This window comes from Ornithorhynchus anatinus, unplaced genomic scaffold, assembly GCF_004115215.2.
Source record: "Ornithorhynchus anatinus isolate Pmale09 unplaced genomic scaffold, mOrnAna1.pri.v4 scaffold_224_arrow_ctg1, whole genome shotgun sequence".
NCBI classification, from domain to species: Eukaryota; Metazoa; Chordata; class Mammalia; order Monotremata; family Ornithorhynchidae; genus Ornithorhynchus; species Ornithorhynchus anatinus.
The window spans coordinates 1,346,210-1,365,071 of NW_024396724.1; the positions used below are offsets into that span (position 1 = coordinate 1,346,210).

The 18,862-nt window shown below is 44.9% G+C and overlaps 1 non-coding gene and 3 pseudogenes across 1 annotated transcript; 3 read left to right on the plus strand and 1 right to left on the minus strand.

Annotated features, from left to right (window-relative positions):
* Positions 1 to 2,443: 2,443 nt before the first annotated feature.
* On the plus strand, positions 2,444 to 3,393 carry LOC114808781 (annotated as a pseudogene).
* On the plus strand, positions 9,957 to 10,832 carry ORNANAV1R-PS3176 (vomeronasal 1 receptor ornAnaV1R-ps3176 pseudogene; annotated as a pseudogene).
* LOC114808794 lies at positions 13,505 to 13,642 on the minus strand. Its single transcript, XR_003756564.1, has one exon. It is a non-coding gene; the product is annotated as a small nucleolar RNA SNORA7 (small nucleolar RNA).
* Positions 16,520 to 16,678, plus strand: ORNANAV1R-PS3175 (vomeronasal 1 receptor ornAnaV1R-ps3175 pseudogene; annotated as a pseudogene).

Below are 18,862 nucleotides of genomic sequence, written 5' to 3' on the forward strand. Positions count from 1 at the left end.
TTGTCTCTATTTGTTGCCGAATTGTACTTTCCAAACGCTTAGTAGAGTGCTTTGCTAACAGTAAGCTCACAATAAATACGAATGAATGAATGAATGAATGAATGAATGAATGAATGAATGAATGAGAAGCGCCCTAGCTTCCAGCCCCATGAGTGTTCAGCAGGATATTCATTCATTCCATGGCTCCTCACTTGGTGCAGATAGAGAGGGCATCCAACGCTCTGGGCAGAAATGACATGCAGCTAAGTGCTGTGAGTCTGGATCTACCAACCAGAAGGTCAGAGGCCGGAAATATTTATCACCTGTGCTCCTAGACCATTCCAGCTTCTGGCCTCAGTTTATCTAATCTCTGCCCTCCCTCCTCCTTCATACCTACTTTGATTGGCAAGGCGGTGAGAGACACCTTCTGCATTCCCAGCTTGGGCTGTCAATCTTGCAGTTTTGGTTGTGGGGGCAGTATCCCACAAACACTTCCGAGTTCTGCCTTGCTGCCTTGGGCAGTTGCGAGATAGCATTTGACCTTGAGATGGTAGTTACCCCGGGTTCACCTCGGGGCAATCCCTTCTGTCATTAGCTCGACAACAAGGAGGGTTATGTGAATGCTACTGGAACAAATGTGGGGTTTTAACGTTTTTACACTTTGATATCAGGTTCAATAGATGCAAACACGTGTATTACATGATTTGCTTGTATCCACCTGAGTGCTACACTGAAAACACTCCCTCAAAGGTCACCAATGATCTCCTTGCCAAATCCAATGGCTCCTACTCAGCTGCCTTTGACACTTTGGCCCCCTTCTCCTGGATACATTATCCAACTTTGCCTTCACTGACTCTGTCCTCTCCTGGTTCTCCTCTAATCTCTCTGGTCATTCATTCTCAGCATCCTTCGCAGATTCATTTTCTCCCTCCCACCCCCTAATTGTGGGAGTCACTCAAGGTTTCGTTCTTGGTCCCCTTCCATTCTCCATCTACACTCATTCCCTTGGGGAATTCATTCACTCCCAAGCCTTCATTTACTATCTCTTTGCTGATGATAACCAAATCTACACCTCCTCCTCTGATCTATCTCCCTCTCTCCAGGCTCGCGTCTCCACCTGCCTTCAAAACATCTCTACTTGGATGTTCTCCCATCACCTCAAACTTAACAAAACAGAGCTCCTTAACTTCTCTCCCAAACTCTGTCCTCTCCTGGATTTGTAGATGGCACAACCATCCTTCCAGTCTCATAAGCCTATAACCTTAACTTCTCTGTGCCTCAGTTACCTCATCTGTAAAATGGGGATTAACTGTGAGCCTCACGTGGGACAACCTGATGATCCTGTATCTACCCCAGCGCTTAGAACAGTGCTCTGCACATAGTAAGCGCTTAACAAATACCAACATTATTAATATCCTTGCCTCTGTTCTCTCATACAACCCACATATCCAATCCGTCATCAAATCCTGTCAGTCCCACCTTCATAACATCGCTAAAATGTGCCTTCTCCTCTCCATTCAAACCTCTACCAGGCTAGTACAGTCACTCATCCTATACCACCTAGATTACCACATCAAAATCCTTGTTGACCTCCTAACCTCCCGCTTCTCCCCACTCCAGTCCATATTTCACTCCACTACCCGGATTATCTTTCTACAGAAACGTTCAGGGCATGTCACTCCCTTCCTTAAAAATCTCCAGTGGTTGCCTATCCACCTCCATATCAAACAAAAACTCCTCACCATTGGCTTTAAAGCAGTCCATCACCTTGGCCCCTCCTACCTCACCTCACTTCTCTTCTTCAGTAACCCAACATGCACACTTCACTCCTCTGGTGCTAACCTTCTCACTGTCCCTCGATCTATCCTGTCTCACCAACAATCTTTGGTCCATGTCCTACCTCTGGCATGGAATACCCTACCTCCTCAAATCCACCAGACAATGACTCTCCCCCGACTTCAAAATCTTACTGAAGGCACACCTCCTCCAAGAGGCCTTCCCAAACTAAGCCCCACTTTTCTTCATCTCCCACTCCCTTTCGTGTCACCTTGACTCACTCTCTTTGCTTCCCCCCCGCCCCCCCCGCCCAAAAGAGCTTTTATTATATATATTAATGGCTGTTTACTGATGTCTATCTCCCCCCCTTTAGACTGTGAGCTTGTTGTAGGCAGAGATTGTCTCTCTTTATTCCTGTACTATACTTTCCCAAGCACTTAGTACAGTGCTCGGCACACAGTAAGAGCTCAATAAACATTATCAAATTGAATTGAATAATTTACAGTTCCTACTTAGTAAGCTTAGTAAGCACTTATAAAATACCATGTTTGTTTCTGTGTTTGTGTGTGTGTTTGTGTGTGTGTGTGTGTGTGTGTGCATTGCCACAGTACTCTCTAACCTTCCCCATCCCCCAGACCATGTTCCTTTGGATAAAGTCTCCCAAAGTTCCTGCTGTGTATCCCAGAGAATGGATGCCAGCGAGATATCCTATGGGACCCTGATTCTCATAGAGCTCATTATTGGCATGTGGAGGAATGTCATCCTCCTCCTGGTTTATGCTCACCTGCTCTTCACCCACCACAAGATGAACCTGTTAGACTTGATCCTCACCCAGCTGGCCTTGGCCAACACCGTCATCCTTCTCACTCTTGGTATCCCAGAGACCATGTCAGCTTGAGGGCTGAGAAACTTCCTGGATGCTGCTGGATGTAAAATCCTCTTCTACTCTATCGAGTGGGCTGGGGCCTTGCCATCGGTAACACCTGCCTCCTGAGCATTTTTCAAGCCATCACCATCAGCCCTGGCACCTCCCGGTGGGCGAGAGTCAAAGCCAGATTACCCAGGAGCATCCTCCCTTCCTGCCTCTTCTCTTGGGTCCTCAGTCTGCTGATAGATGTGACTGCACTGCTGTACATGGAGGGACCCCACAACATCACCAATATTGAAATGACATTCGTTTTCAAATATTGCTCCTCCACCAGTCCAAATACAGTCACCACTCTGGTCAATGCCATGGTTCTCTCCCTGCGGGACCTGTTCTTTGTGGGGCTCATGAGTGCAGCCAGCAACTACATGGTGTTTCTCCTGCACAGACACCACCGGCAGGTCCAGCACCTCCACGGGCCTGGTTGCTACCCCAGGGTGATGCCCGAAGTCCGGGCAGCCAAATGTGTGGTTTCCCTAGTCACCCTTTATGTCCTCTTCTTTAGGCAAGAGACAATCACGCTGAGCATTTTAATCAACATGAGGAAAAAAATCCCCTCATCTGGTAAATTCTTTCAAGGTGTTGTCCTTTACCTCTCGGTCGTCAGTCCATTTCTCATCGTTCACAACAACCAGAGGATGAGAATGTTTGGGAGAAGGACATCTCCCATTTCCAACTCTGATTCCTCACCAGCTCCTAAGGAAGTTGCATGAACTTGGTGGATGTCACATGTTGACATCAATGGGGAGAGGAAAGGATCAGGGGTGAGGTGTGGAGAAAGATGGAGTCCTCCCGGCCCCTGATGGGGTCAAACACTCACTGCCCAGGGTTCTCTCATCCTAAGGAATGATTTGGACATGAGGGATTTGGGGAGGCACAGTGGGGCCTGAGCCTCACTACCAAGTGTTTCCTGCAGGTGAGTCAGCTGCCTCTCAGCCCTGAGTGAACTCTGATCTTAGGCACACGGGTCTTCTCAAGACACTCAGTTCATTCCTGAAGGCTTTTGTTCCCAAATTCCACCTTTTCACAAAGATCATTATGTCTTTGGTCCACCAGACCCCAAAGAACAGATGATGCAACTTAAATGGTATAGTGTGGGGAAAGAGGACGGTGGGAATGACCACTCATGGTTCATGGGGGAGAAAGACACAGGATGCTCAATGGTTGTGACTTTAAGTTATAGCTCAGCAGGAACAGTGGGAAGGCAGATGGGTCTTCACTCACAAAGGGTGATGATGGAATGGGATCCAAAGCCCTGACATGAGGAAAGGGACAGGGACAAAAGGCCCCAAAATTCCATGTCAGGCATGGCATATGGTAGTGGGACTAGTGAGAGAAGTAAGTCAAGCCTGTTTCCCACACTCTTTGAGGGCAAAGACCCTATTTCCTACCTCCATTGCCCTCACCCAAGTGCTTAGTGCAGTGGTCTGCAGGCAGTGTGTACCCCAATTATTACCATTCCTTGACATCCTGTCTCACTAAATTGTAAACTTGTACAAGTCAGACATCATGATTTATAACTCCATTATATTCCCTCATAAGCATTTGTGCACTTCAGTGTGACTTTCTTCAGCCAGGGGAATGGATGTTCCAGTTGGGAAGCAGTGTGGCCTAGTGCAAAGACCACAGAAATGGGTCCTAATCCCGGCTCAGCCACTTGTCTGCTATATCACCTTGGGAAGTCACAACTTCTCTGAGTCAGTTACTTCACCTGTAAAATGGGGATTAAAACTGTGATCCCTATGTGGGACAGGAACTGTGTCCAACCTGATTAACTTGTATGTACCACAACACTTTGTAGAGTGCCAGGCCTATAGTAAACCCTTAAAAAAATATTGTAAAATACTACTGATAATTTAAAAAAACCCCTTCAATGTGGCCCCTCTTGGAGTCCTCCAAACTAGGCAACTGTGGCGGGACTTGCTACAGCTATCACGTCAGAGCTTTCTCCATCAGAACCAATGCAAACAATGCGAGAAGCAGTGTGGCCAAGTGGAAAGAGCATGACTGGGCCTGGGATTAAGAGGGCTTGAATCCTAATCCTGGCCCCGCCCCTTACCTTCAGTGTAACCTTGGGGAAGTTACTTAGTTTCTCTTTGCCTCCGCTAATTCACCTTTAAAATGGAGGTTCAATCCTGCTCCCTGCAGTTAAGACTGTAAATCCTATGTGGAGTAGGGACTTCGTCCAACCTGATTATCCTACATCTGTCCCAGCGCTCGGAACAGTGCTTGACATAAAGTTAAGGCATAACAAATACCAGAAAAATACCTCTCTCCCTCCCCACCTAAGAGCCTTGTCAGCTAGTGTACCCCTAGATTTTAAAGGGGGAAGGCAGTGTAATCTAGACTGGAAAGCCCAGGATTGGAAGTTGGGGGGACCTGGATTCTAAGCATGGTTCAAACTCTGTTGTGTGCCCAAGGAAAAGTAATTTATCCTCTCTGAGCCTCAGTTTCTTCATTCATAAAGCAAGGAGAAGATCCCTGTCATCCCTCCATTAGACTGTGAGCCCTGAGTGGGACAAGGACTGTGTCCCATCTGAAAAGCTTGTATCTCCTCCAGTGGTTTATAAAATTCAGCACTTAATAAAGGCCCGCACATTTTTATTATTAGCATCATTGTTATCATTGTTGTTGCTATAGTATTTTTGTTGTTCTTGTTATTCCCAGTATTTTAAGGAAAGCATAGAGATAGTCAATAGATCAGATCTTCAGAATGGGCACATTACTGATTAATTCTGCAGGTAAAGGATAGATCCCTTCAATTGTATTTGGATCTCCAAATTGCTTCCTTTTCCTTCACCTTCTGATGCCACTCAGTGACTCCACCGTGTGACAACACAATTGACAGCAACTAATTAGTGTGAAGACCTCTGGGTGGTCATGTCCCAGGCTGAGGTACTGCCTGTCAGAGTTGATTACACCTCAGCGAGTCACTCATGCAGGTACACACAGTATTCATTTCCTAAGGGATGGGTGAGACAAGGAAAACAGCTGATAAATGCTGCTTCGGCCTTGTCCTGCTAGAGTTCAACTAACTGCCCTCCCAGCCAACAGGAGAGCAGAGGACAGGTGAGTAGAACAGAGGTACTTCACTCTCTCTTCTCTTTTCTTTCTGGGCCAGGGGCCAGCGCACACATAATGTATAGCTGAGCAGGAAGTGTGTGCTGGGCTTGGGACTCTTTTGAAATGACTGGGCGATGGGAGTCGAATTGAGGATTGGATCTCGGGTCTCGGCTGGGATGAAGAGTGCAGACATCACCGGGGAGGGTTGAGTTGCCAACCTACTAAGTCACTGTTGTGCGTTTTTTGGGTGGTTTTTTGTCTTCCAAAGACCCGATGATACAGACTGTGGGGGTGTGTTGGAAGCGATCTCCAAAGGCTCCAAGCAATCAAGCAAGCAAGCAATCAATCCAGAGTATTGATTGAGTGCCTTTCATGTGCACCGTAGAATTTGACAAATCAGCGGGCAAGATCCTTTCTCTCAACCACACCCTCTGTAGTAAAATCCCCCACCCCAGTCCCGCATCCCACATCCCATTTCAGCCTGGACTTTCCCATCTCAATTCGCAGGTGACCACTTTCATTTGATCTCTAACAATGTCCACTATGTTCAGGTCATTACTGTAGGGATGGTGGTGATAGGATGCCGGACCTCACGAATTACATGGACCTCTTCTGTCAAGTCATCAGTGGGGTAGTATTTATTTAACAGTTACTCTGTGCAGATCACTGAACTAGCTGCTGGGAAAGAAGACACAGATGGGTATTAGTCATGGAACTCGACCCTTGAGGAGGTCACAATCTGTGAATATTTATCAAACAATTAATTAATTGATTGTATTAATTGAGCACTTACTGTGTGCAGAGCACTTAACTAAGCATGTGGCAGAGTACAAGATAACAATATAATACCATATTCCCTGCCCGCAGCAAGTTTACAGTCTAGACTGGGGAGACCAATGTTAATATATATAAATACATACATTACGGAATTGGACAAAAGTGCTGTGGGCTGAGGCAGGATGTGAATAGAAAGTGCAAACCAGGGCGTGGCAAAAGGGAGTGGGAGAAGAGGAAATAAAAAGTCAGAGAAGGCCTTCAATAAGGCTATGAAGGTGGGGAAAGTAATTGTTGGTTGGTTGAAGAGAGAGGGTTTTCCAGGCCAGAGGCAGGGTGTGGGCGGGAAGCCCATGGTGAGATAGACAAAATGGAGGTACCGTGAGTACGTTGGCTATAGAGAAGCTAAATGTGTCAGCTGCATTGTAGTATGAGAGTAGAGATGTGAATATAGGTGGGGGCCTAGGGGGCTGTGTGCTTTAAAAACCATGCTAAGCAGTTTCTGTTTGAAAATAAAAATAATAATAATAATTATGGTACTTGTTCAATGCTTACTATGTGCCAGACACTGTACTAAGTGGTGGGGTGGATACAAGCAAATCAGGTTGGACACAGTCCATGTACCACATCGGGCTCATAGTCTCAATCCCTATTTGACAAATGAGGCAATTGAGGCACAGGACAGTTAAGTGACTTGCCCAAGCCCACAGAGCAGACAAGTAATGGAGTTGGGATTAGAATCCATGACCTTCTGACTCCCAGGCCCATGTGCTATCGACTATGTCATGCTGCTTCCCATGATGCAGAAGTAGATGAGCAACCACTGGAATTTCTTGAGGAGTGGGGAAAAATGGACTTAAAAGGTTTGTAGAAAAATAATCTGGGCAGTAGGGTGAAGTCTGGATTGGAGTGGGGAGAGATATCCCCATTTAGAGAAGCAGGGTGGCTCATTGAAGAAAGCAGGGGCTTGGGAGTCAGAGGTCATAGGTTGTAAACCCAACTCCGCCACTTGTCAGCTGTGTGACTTTGGGTAAGTCACTTAACTTCTCTGTGCCTCAGTTCCCTCATCTGTAAAATGGGGATTATGACTGTGAGCCTCACGTGGGACAACCTGATTACCTTGTACTCCCCCCCACCCCCCAGCACTTAGAAGAGTGCTTGGCACATTCTCTGCTTAGCAAATACCATCATTATTATTATTATATCTGGCATGAACTTCAGCCAGGAAGCTGATATAGGAACCAAGGAGGGATAAGTGCTAAATTAGTAAGAGATTAGTTAGGGGGAGAAAACTGGAGGCAGATACGTCAGGAGCATTGAATCATTAAAACAGCAGAAAGAACCAGGACAATGAAAACCAAGTCAGAAGGGACTGTGCCTAGAGGACTCAAATTTCAGGCTCCTCGTGAGTCAGAGTCAAAGAAATACTCCAATTCCAAGTTGCATCAAATGACTACCTTGGCCCCTAGAATTCCCCAAGTTATATGAAGCCTTCATGCTGCAGTTGCTCTTCTCTTTCCTGCAACACGCCAGAAGAAGGCAATTTGAGGTCAACTGTTTGTGGCCCTGGTAAGGGATGGATGAGGGTGTGGAGGGAGGTGAGACTGCAATTGCCAGATTTTTCATTCAGTCACGGTGGAGCAAAGGGGCTGTAACAATTTTATGTTGGGGAAAATCACACAAGTGAGCTGACATGATCCTATTTTGGAGTGGTGACAGGACCCAGGGAGCCATGAAGGGAGTCACTTTGGACACTGAGCTGCTCAAAGTTGCCCTGTGGTAAAACTGAATTCACATTCTAGTTCCTAGAGAAACAATAATAATAATTATATTGATAATGATGGTACTTGTTAAGCACCTAATATGTGCCAAGCACTGTCCTAAGCACTGGGGTAGATACAAGCTAATCAGGTTGTCCCTCATGGGGCTCACAGTATTCACCCCCATTTTAGAGATGAGGGAACTGAGGTACGGAGAAGTGAAGAGACTTGCCCAAAGTCACCCAGCTGACAAGTGATGTTAGAACCCATGACCTCTGACCCCCAAGCCCGGGCTCTTTCCACTAAGCCACGTTGCTCACCTAGCAGATGTGATAGTAGTTGGAGAGGGCATGGCTTAAGGGCTAGATCATGGGCCTGGGAGTCAGAAGGTCATGGGTTCTAATCCTGACTTCACCATTTCTCTGCTGAGTGAACTTGAGCCTGTCACTTCACTTCTCTGGGCCACAGTTCCTATGTCTGTAAAATAGGAATAGAGACCGTGAGCCCTATATGGGACAGGGACTGTGTCCAACCTGATTATCTTGTATCCACCCCAGTGCTTAGAACAGTGAGTGCCTGACACATAGTAAGCACTTAACAAAAACCAAAATAATAGTAATATTTACAGAACATCCACTGAGGTCAGTACACTGTTTTAGGTGCTTGGCAAGTCTGAAACATAGAGGCAATACTTTACCTCCCTACAAGGTGTTCACCCTCCAAAGGGAAAGACAAACATCAAATTATACATATAGTTGGCCTGAGTATTTGAAGACTGATGGCAAAATTCACCTACGAAAAAATAGGGTTGATTTACAGAGAAAACATGATATACAGAATTATTTATTGAGTAACTGAATAAACCAATACACGTATGTGCTGAAACTGGGTACAAAGCTATTGATTCATGTACCCTACATTATGATTCACTGAAGGGCATGGAAAGGTGAATGACATTCAGGATCTGTTGTCTGCAGCATAGTGCTAATGCTGGGCTATAGCTCGGCAACTCAGGAGACAGTAGCTTTTGGAGCCACTGCAACTCTTTGTGGCGCATGTCATCTTGCTATTGATCTCAAAATCCATGGGGCATGTCCATCTCGTGGAATGCCTTGGGTAGTTCTTCAGGCAGAACTGAAAATCCCTGGCACCGGCGGGATGATCTAATTCCACATCCCAGACATCCTGATACTCTGAGCTGGGCTCTTCTCCTTGGACAAAGAGCAGGCCATTTTGTCCTATTGCCAGTGGTTGTCAATCAGCCACCATATTCTGTAAATATTTTGTGGGTCCAGAGTAGGATCCCTTCTGTTGTTAGCTTGAAAACAAGGCGGGTTATATCAATGCTATTGGAACAAATGTGGGATTGGTGTGTTTTTACAATCCGATATCAGGTTCAATAGATACAAACTCATGAGTCATATGCTTTGCTTGTAACCACCCCAGTGCATATTGCATTGTCTGGCACATAAGAAGCGATTAACAAATACCACAATTATAATTATTGTTATTATCCCGAGCTAGTCATCTTTCTGTATCCTGCTGTGTGCTGCGTTTGTGTGTCTCTATGTGTATTTGTGTGTGTATGTCTTCCCACTGCACCGTCTTACTCTCCCCATCTCCCAGACCAGGTGCCTTTGGATGAAATCTCCCGACATTCCTGCTGTGAATCCCAGAGAATGGATGCCAGTGAGATATCCTATGGTGTCCTGCTTCAGCTACAGATCATTATTGGCATATTGAGGAATGTTTTCCTCCTCCTTGTTTATGTTCACGTGGTCTTCACCAGCCACAAGATGTACCCTTTAGACTTGATCCTCTCCCATCTGGCCTTGGCCAGCATGATGGTCCTTGTCAGTTTTGGAATCCCAGAAACCATGTCATCTTGGGGCTGAGAAACTTCCTGGATGCCATTGGATGTAAAATAGTCTTCTATGTCTACCAAGTGGGCCGGAGCCTTGTCATATGTACCATCTGCTTCCTGAGCGTCTTCCAGGCCATCGCCATCAGCCCTGCCACTTCTTGATGGGCAGGAGTCAAAGCCAAGTTACCGAAGTGCATCCTTCCCTCCTGCCTCTTCTCTTGGGTCGTCAGTCTGCTGATAGATGTGACATCACTGCTGAACATGGACAGACCTCTAAATTCCACGAATAATCAAAGGATATTTATTACCAAATATTGCTCCTCCATCAGGGGTAGTGCAGTCATCAACTTGATCAATGTGTTGGTCCTCTTCCTGAGGCACCTGTTCTTTGTGGGTCTCATGGGTGCAGCCAGCGGCTACATGGTGCTTCTCCTGCACAGGCACCACTGGCAGGTCCAGCACCTCCATGGTCCTGGTCGCTCCCTCGGAATGATGCCTGAGATCAGGGCGACCAAGAATGTAGTTGCCCTAGTCACTCTTTATGTCCTCCTCTATGGGCAAGAGACAGTCACGCTAAGCATTTTAATCACCGAGAGGAAACAAATCCCTTCACCTGGTGAATTCTTTCAAGATGTTGACCTTTACCTTCTCTGTCATCAGTCCATTTCTCATCATTCACAGTAGAGGATGAGAATGTTTGGGAGAAGGACATCTCCCATTTCCAACTGACATCCCTCACCATCGCTTAAGGAAGTTGCATGAACTTGGTGGATGTTCCATATAGACATCAATGGGGAGCGGACAGGAAAGGAGTGGGATGTGAAAAATCATTGTGCTCCCCTCCCCGGTGCGGTCAAACATTTCCCCGTGTTTTCTGATATGGAGGAATGATGGGATGGTACTCTTGGGTTTTGGAATGCACATGGAAATCCTATTGGGGGAAGAATTTTGTAGGTTTTTTTTTTTAAGTACATTAATTGTCTGTCTCCCCTCCCTACCCAGACTGCATGCTCACTGTGGGCAGGGAATATGTTGCAGTTGTATTGTACTCTCCCACGTTCTTAGTACAGCTGCACATCAGCCTTGACAAAGCTCTGATCTCATTGTCCAAGCTTCTTCTCAACACCCAGGGGCTCTGGTATTCCAATTCCACCCTTTTACAAAGACCATTTCATTATTGATCCATCATAATATGAATAAACAGAAGATGCAATTAAAGCGAGGCAGTGTGAGGAGGAGAAATGGCATGGAATAGCAGATAGAGCACAGGCCTTAGAGTCAGATGTTCATGGGTTCTAATCTCAGGACTGCCACTTTTCTGCTGTGAGACCTTGGGCAAGTCACTCCACTTGTCTGTACCTTAGTTCCCTCACTTGTAAAATGAGGATTGAGACTGTGAGTCCCATTTGGGTCAGGGACTGTGTCTCACTGATTTGCTTTTATCCTATTCAGTGTTTAGTACATTGCCTTGCACTTAGCATTTAACAGATGAAACAATTATTACAATTATTATTATTATTGTTGCCATTATCATTTTACTCTCCCAAGGAATTTATACCAGACCCTTCACAAAGTGTTAAATAAATATCCTTGTCTAATTGATAAGCCATGGGGTAGCCATCGGCCACCTGATTCTATCTCAAATGTATTTCCGGTCAGAGCTTAATCCTTCATACATTTATTACTGACAACAATGTCATTAATTTAGGACTTCCTATATTCTAGGAGCTTTAGTAGTTGTAAGGTAGTTATATGTAGTATAAGTAGTTATATGAGATCAAACCCCGTGTCCCTTTTGGGACTTTCAATCTCTTTCTAAACAATCTGTCTTTTTCAGTAGTGCACAACCTTCCAGTCCACTTCTCCCCAGAAAAGGGCCAGATGGAACCTGCTCCTCCACACTCCATGTTCTTCCATCCACACTCTCCCTACCTCACTGTCCACATTAGCCCTCAAGGGGGAGTCACATCTAGAAAGTCCCAAGTGTGGCCTCTGTGTTCTCCCTGCTCTTCATTCCTCCTTCCCAGGAGACCGAGTGAGCATCCCAGATGGCAACGCTCAGCACCATTTGGAAAAAACTAGTGAAATAACCAGTAGGAACATTTATTTAATTTTAATCCCTTACCTCTCTTTACAGCAAGCTTGATTGGATTTTTTTCCAAGTTCTTCATTTCATTCAATCTAGCAGTCTTACCTACTAAGGGCTGACTGAGTACTAATAATAATAATGTTGGTATTTGTTAAGCGCTTACTATGTGCCGAGCACTGTTCTAAGCGCTGGGGTAGACATAGGGGAATCAGGTTGTCCCACGTGGGGCTCACAGTCTTAATCCCCATTTTACAGATGAGGGAACTGAGGCACAGAGAAGTTAAGTGACTTGCCCACAGTCACACAGCCAAGTGGCAGAGCTGGGATTCGAACTCATGAGCCCTGACTCCAAAGCCCATGCTCTTTCCACTGAGCCATGCATGCTGAGCACCTGGGAGAGCACCATTATACTATGACCCACATTCCCTGTCCTCGAGGAACTTACCCTCTAATGGGTGCATTATTATTAAGAATTGAACGTTTAGGTGGTGTTCAGGCATTTTGGAGGCTACATTTTGAGATGACCATTCATAGTAAGTGTAAGCTTGAAGCAAATCAAGTAACCGTCCGGATAATACTCTCTTTCCCCTGTGACTGTTATGGTCTGTGTATCCTCTCGGTTCTACTTCACTCTAATGGGGCTGGGGAGATGCCAGATATGCATCACTGCTGAGAGCGAACAGTCCTTGAGTTTAGGATCATTCCAAAAAGAAACAGTGTAGCTCCTCATCTCTACAGCCCTTCTGTCAAGCCCAGTGATTTGTGATCTTCATACTGATCCTTTATTTATTAATTTTTTGACACTCTTTGCTATCAGCCATAGGGCTATTTGATTTCGTGATAATCTCCTCTTTCTTGAACAGTGGTGAAAAGGTGGGACATTTTCCACTTTAGAGCAATCACATCTCTACTTTACAAACTGTTACTCTGATTGAATCCCCTCTGATGATCTCTTTTTTTTTCCTAGTCAGGCAGTGTTTCTCTTTGATTATTCAGTTTTGGGTTGATTGGATTTTTGCTCTCTGGAACACTTTTACCCAAGCCTCTAGTCTTGTCTTATGCTATCGAGTCATCTTTTATCCATTGCGTCTTCATGAATAGATCTCTTGCAGAATGCCCCACCTCCATCTTTAGTTGATCTGGGAGGTGTACCCATACAGTTTTCTTGGTAAAAATACAGAAGTGGTTTACCATTGCCTCCTTCCATGTGGTAAACCTGAGTCTTTGCTCTCGCATTCTCCCAGGACACTGCTGCCCAACACAGGTGAGTTTTGACTTGTAGCAGATTGTCTCCCAATCACTAGCCACTGCCCAAATTAGGAATGGAATGGATGTGCCTCTGCTTGACTCTCCCTCCCTTAGTCGAAGCTGGTAGAGTTCTGGGAAATCTCCAGGTGTGACCCTGAGAGGTTGAGCCTAAAACAGTGTTTTAGATTGATCTAAAACAGTCTCCCCATTTCATGTACCAAGCAATTTGGTTTTGAGCTATTTTTAAATGGATCACTTTCTTATAGCATAGTCACAGTAGCTGGGGAAGCGTGGTTTAATGGATAGAGCATGGGTCTGGGAGTCGGAAGGACATGGGTTCTGATCCCGGCTCCACCACATGTCTACTTTGTGGTACCTTTGGCAAGCCACTTAAATCTCTGGGACTCATCTGTCATATGAGATTAAGCAAGTGAGCCCTATGTGGGATAGGGACTGTGTCCAACTAGATTAACCTGTATCTGCCACAGTGCTTAGAACAGTGTTTGGCAGGAGTTTTGCAATTGCCATAGTTATTATTAGCAGCAGGAGTATCATGTTTGAGAGGGACACATGGTGATCTTCATAGCAATAGGCTTTGAGAAAGTACAGAATACAGAGGCTACCTGTACCCTGACCACAAGTAGCTTTCAGGCTAACAGGGGAGATGGATCACATCATCCTTCGGGGGGATGGATGTTGGGGTGGAAGGGGGCAAGAGATGGTAGTATCCCTATTTTACAAGTGAGGAAGCTGAGGCTGAGAATAAAAATAATTATCCTATTTGTTGAGCACTTACGACGTGCAAAACACTGTTCTAAGAGCTGGGGTTGATACAAGGTAATCAGTTTGTCCCACGTGGGGCTCACACTCTTAATCCCCATTTTACAAATGAGGTAACTGAGGCACAGAGAAGTTAAGTGACTTGCCCAAAGTCATACAGCTCATAAGTGGCAGAGGCAGGATTAGAACCCATGACCTCTGACACTGAAGCCTGTGCTCATTTTTCTGGGCCTCAGTTACCTCATCTGTAAAATGGGGATTAAGAGTGTGAGCCCCCTGTGGGACTTGTGTCCAATCTGATTAACTTGTATTTACCTCAGGGCTAGTGAACAGTTCTGGGCATAAAGTAAGTGCTTAACAGGTATTATTATTATTGTTGTTGTTGCTGTTGTTATTATTAAGGTGCTTAAACTCTGATGGGGGAGAGAAGTATAAAATGAATTACTACTGAAGTGGTCCAAATAAATAATTTAATTTATATCTGTTCTGGGTTTTAGTATAGTGCCTGGCACAAAGTAAGTGCTTAACAAATACCACAGTTCTTATTATAATTATTATTATTTAATTTGTATTACTACATGAATGTGCAACAAGTTCATAAGTTACAGAGTGGATTGAAGTGATGGTAAGGCTCAGGCTCCCGGGAAGTAATCAGGAAAGGTTTTTTGTTTCCAGCTCTGCTAGAAGGTTTAATTTATTCATGAAATGATCACAGTGGCAGAATGCAACTCTCAGTTCAACTTCCTAAACCAGTACCAGGCATCACTATCTTCCAACAATTTGTTTCCTCTCTGCCACGACTTACCAGGAAATACCCCAACTGCGATTACTATTACTCTCTCATGCACTTATTCCAGTGCTCTGTACATTCTGTTACTATCAATATTAAATTTCATTATTACTACAACTATTAGTTCTACTATTATCTTCTCCAAAATACAACCCCTCCCAACCCTCCCCCGCCCACCTGGTCTATAAAACATTAAAAGACTTAATTTAGACTTGAAGTGTTTAGTAGTTTTTGGGGCTCCCAATAAGTGCGCAGTCAGTATGTTTAGACTGAAAGCTCTCTTTGAAGAGGGATCATATCTACAAACGCTGCTGAATTCTGCCAAGTACTTAGTGCAGTGTTTGGGATGCAGTAGGAACTTAATAAATACTATTGAATGATTTGTACATTAATTAGGGTCAATCAATGGTATTATTGAGCACCTATTGTTCAGAGTTCACAAACACCCCATTTACTATTAGAATACTCTACTAAGCCCTTGGGAGGGAAGAAGATGTAATAATAACCACAACTGGGTATTTTTTAAGCATTTACTCTGGGCCAGGCTCTGTACTAAGTGCTGGTTACAAGGAAAGCAGCATGGTGTAGGGTATAGAGCACGGGTCTGGGAGTCAGAAAGCCATGGGTTCTAATAACTGCTCTGCCACTTGTCTGCTGTGTGATCTTGGGCTAGTCACTTGACTTCTCTGAGCCTCAGTTACCTCATTTGTGAAATGGAGATCGAGACTGTGAGGCCCACGTGGGACAAGGACAATGTCCAACCTGATTTGCTTGTTTCCTCCCCAGTGCTAAATACAATACCTGGCACATAGTAAGCACTTAACAAATACCAGAATTTTCATTATTATTATTACAGGCAAATCACGTTGATGTCCAACTCGTGGAATGCCTAGGGCAGTTCTTCAGTCAGAATCCTAAATCCCTGGCACCAGTAGCAAGATCTAGATCTAGAACTCAGACCTCCCGATACTCTAAACTGTCTACTTCCCCTGGGACAAACAGCAGGGCATCTTGTCCTACTACCAGTGGGTTTTAATCAGCCACCATATTTGGTAAATATTTTGTGGGTCCAGAGAAGGATCCCTTCTGTAATTAGCTTAACAATGAGGTGGGTTGTATGAATACCATTGGAACAAATGTGGGATTTGTGCATTTTCACAATTTGATATCATGTTCAATAGATACAGACACCTATATCATATGCTTTGCTCTTTTCCACCCCAGTGCTTAGTACAGTGTCTGGCCCATAGTAAGTGCTTAACAAGTACCACAGTTGCAATTATGATTATTATTATCTTGAGCCAGTTGTCTTTCTGTGTCTTGTTGTGTGCATGTGTGTGTGTCTGTGTCTCTGTGTGTGTATGTTTGCTTGTTTGTGTGTCTTCCCACTGCAACTTCTAACCTTCCCCATTCCCCAGACCAGGTAACTTTGAATGAAGTCTCACGACGTTCCTGCTAAGAATCCCAGAGAAAGGATGCCACCAAGATAACTTATGGCATCCTGCTTCTGCTACAGATCATTAATAGCATCAGGAGGAATGTATTCCTCCTCCTGGCTTATGCTCATGGGGTCTACACCAGCCACAAAATGTACCCTTTAGACTAGATTCTCTTGCCACTGGTCTTGGCCAATCTCACCTGTCTTGCAGCTGATCCCTAGCTCACATCCTGCCTCTGGCCTGGAACGTCCTCCCTCCTCTAATCTTACAACCACTCTCCCCGCTGCTTCAAAACCTTTTTGAAGGCACATCTCCTCCAAGAGGCCTTCCCAGACTAAGTCCCACTTTTCCTCATCTCCCACTATCTGACTTCCTCCCTGTGCTCTTCCCCCCTCCAATCTGAAGGCACTGAAGTACATACCTGAAATTTTATTTATCCCTTTTCATTTCCCCACTCCCTACCCCAAAGCAATTGTGAACATAACTGTAATTTTATTTATATGTATTGATGTCCGTCTCCCTGACTCTAGAGTGTGAGCTCTTTGTGGTCAGGGAATGTCACTGTTTATTCTTGCATTGTACCTTCCCAAGAGCTTAGTACAGTGTTCTGCACATAGTAAATTCTCAAAATATACGACTGATTGGTATGAATGAATTACTGGTCCATCACATATGACAGAACAGATGATGTAATTAAAATGGAGCAGTTTGGGGGAGGAGAGACAGCATGGCGTAGTGGATAGAGCACAAGCCTGTGAGTCAGTAGGTCATGGGTTCTAATCTTGGCTCTGCCACTTGTCTGCTGTGAGACCTTGGACAAGCCACTTCATTTCTCTGTGCTTCTGTTTTCTCATCTGAAAAATGGGGATTGAGACTGTGAGCCCCATGTGGGACAGGAGCTGTGTTCAAACCAATTTGCTTGTATCCACACCAGTCCTTAATACAGTGCCTGGCACATAATAAGTGCATAAACAGATACTATTAATATTATTATTATTATGAACAATGGTGGGAATGACCACATGGGGTTTTAGGGGGAGAAAGAAGCAGGGCGTTTGATGGTTATGACTCACATTTACATCTCAGCAGGCAGCAATGGGAAGACAGATGAGTCTTTACTCATAGGGGCTGGAAGAGAGAATGGGATCCAAAGCCAGGAGTTTGGGAAAGGCATCCTAAGGTCCGGGTCTGGTATGGGATAAGGTAGTGGGACTAGTGAGGGAAGTCGAACCTCCTTCCCAAACTCCTTGAGCACAAGGACTATATTTCCTACTGCCATTGTCCTCACCCACATGCTTTTTACAGTGCTCTGCAGGCAGTAGGTATTAAGTTATTATTCCTTGAAATTTTATCTCAGTATGTTGTAAACTGCTAGAAGGCAGGCATCATGTCAAATACAATTGAATGAATGAATATTTTATAATTCTATTATACTCCCTCAAGCGCCAATGTCCTTGGAGGTGCTTTCCCTAGCAATGGGAATTGATGTTCTGGTAAAGAAGCAGCAAGACCTAGTGGGAAGACCTTACCCCTGGTAGTTAGAAGACCTGAATTCTAAACCCAGTTCCACCTCATGACTGCTGTATGACCATTGGGGAAGTCACCTAATTACTATGAGTCAGTTATCTCATTGTGAAACGGGTATTAAAACTCTGAGCCCTTTGTGGGTCAGGGACGATGTTCGAACTGATTAGCTTGCATCCATCCCAGCGCTGTGAAGAGCTCCAGCTATATAGTAAAGTCCTAACAAATATTTAAAAAACAAAACAAAAACACCTGAAGCTTTTGATGCTGTCCCTTTTTGACTCCTTTAGGTTAGGAAACTGTATGAGGGCTCGTTACAGCTCTCAGAGCTTTCCCCAACTGAATCAATACAGATAAAATGTGAAGCAGTGTTGCCAAGTGGAAAGAGCACGGGAGTCAGAGGACATGAGTCCTAATTCCGGCTCCACCATTTGGCTGCTGTATGACCTTGGGGAAGTCACTGAGCTTCTTTTTGTCACAGTTATCCCGTCTGTAAAACTAGGGTTAAATTCTGCTCCCTGCAGTTGAGACTGTGAGCTCAATGTTGGGTAATGACTTTGTCCAGCCAGACTATCTGGTGTCTGCCCCAATGCTTAGAACAGTGCTTGACATGCAATAAGTGCTTAATAGATACTCTAAAAATCTCTATCTCCCTCCCCAATCAGAAGCCTCAATAGCTAGTATAACACTAGATTACAGAGGGAGGAGGCAGAACATCTTAATGGGAAGAGCTCAGGCCTGGAAATCAGGAGACCAGCATTCTAGTAATGGCCCTTCCCCTGTTATGTGACCAAGGGCTAATAAAGTATGCTTTCTGCATCTCCATTTCCTCATCCGAGACGCAAGGAGGA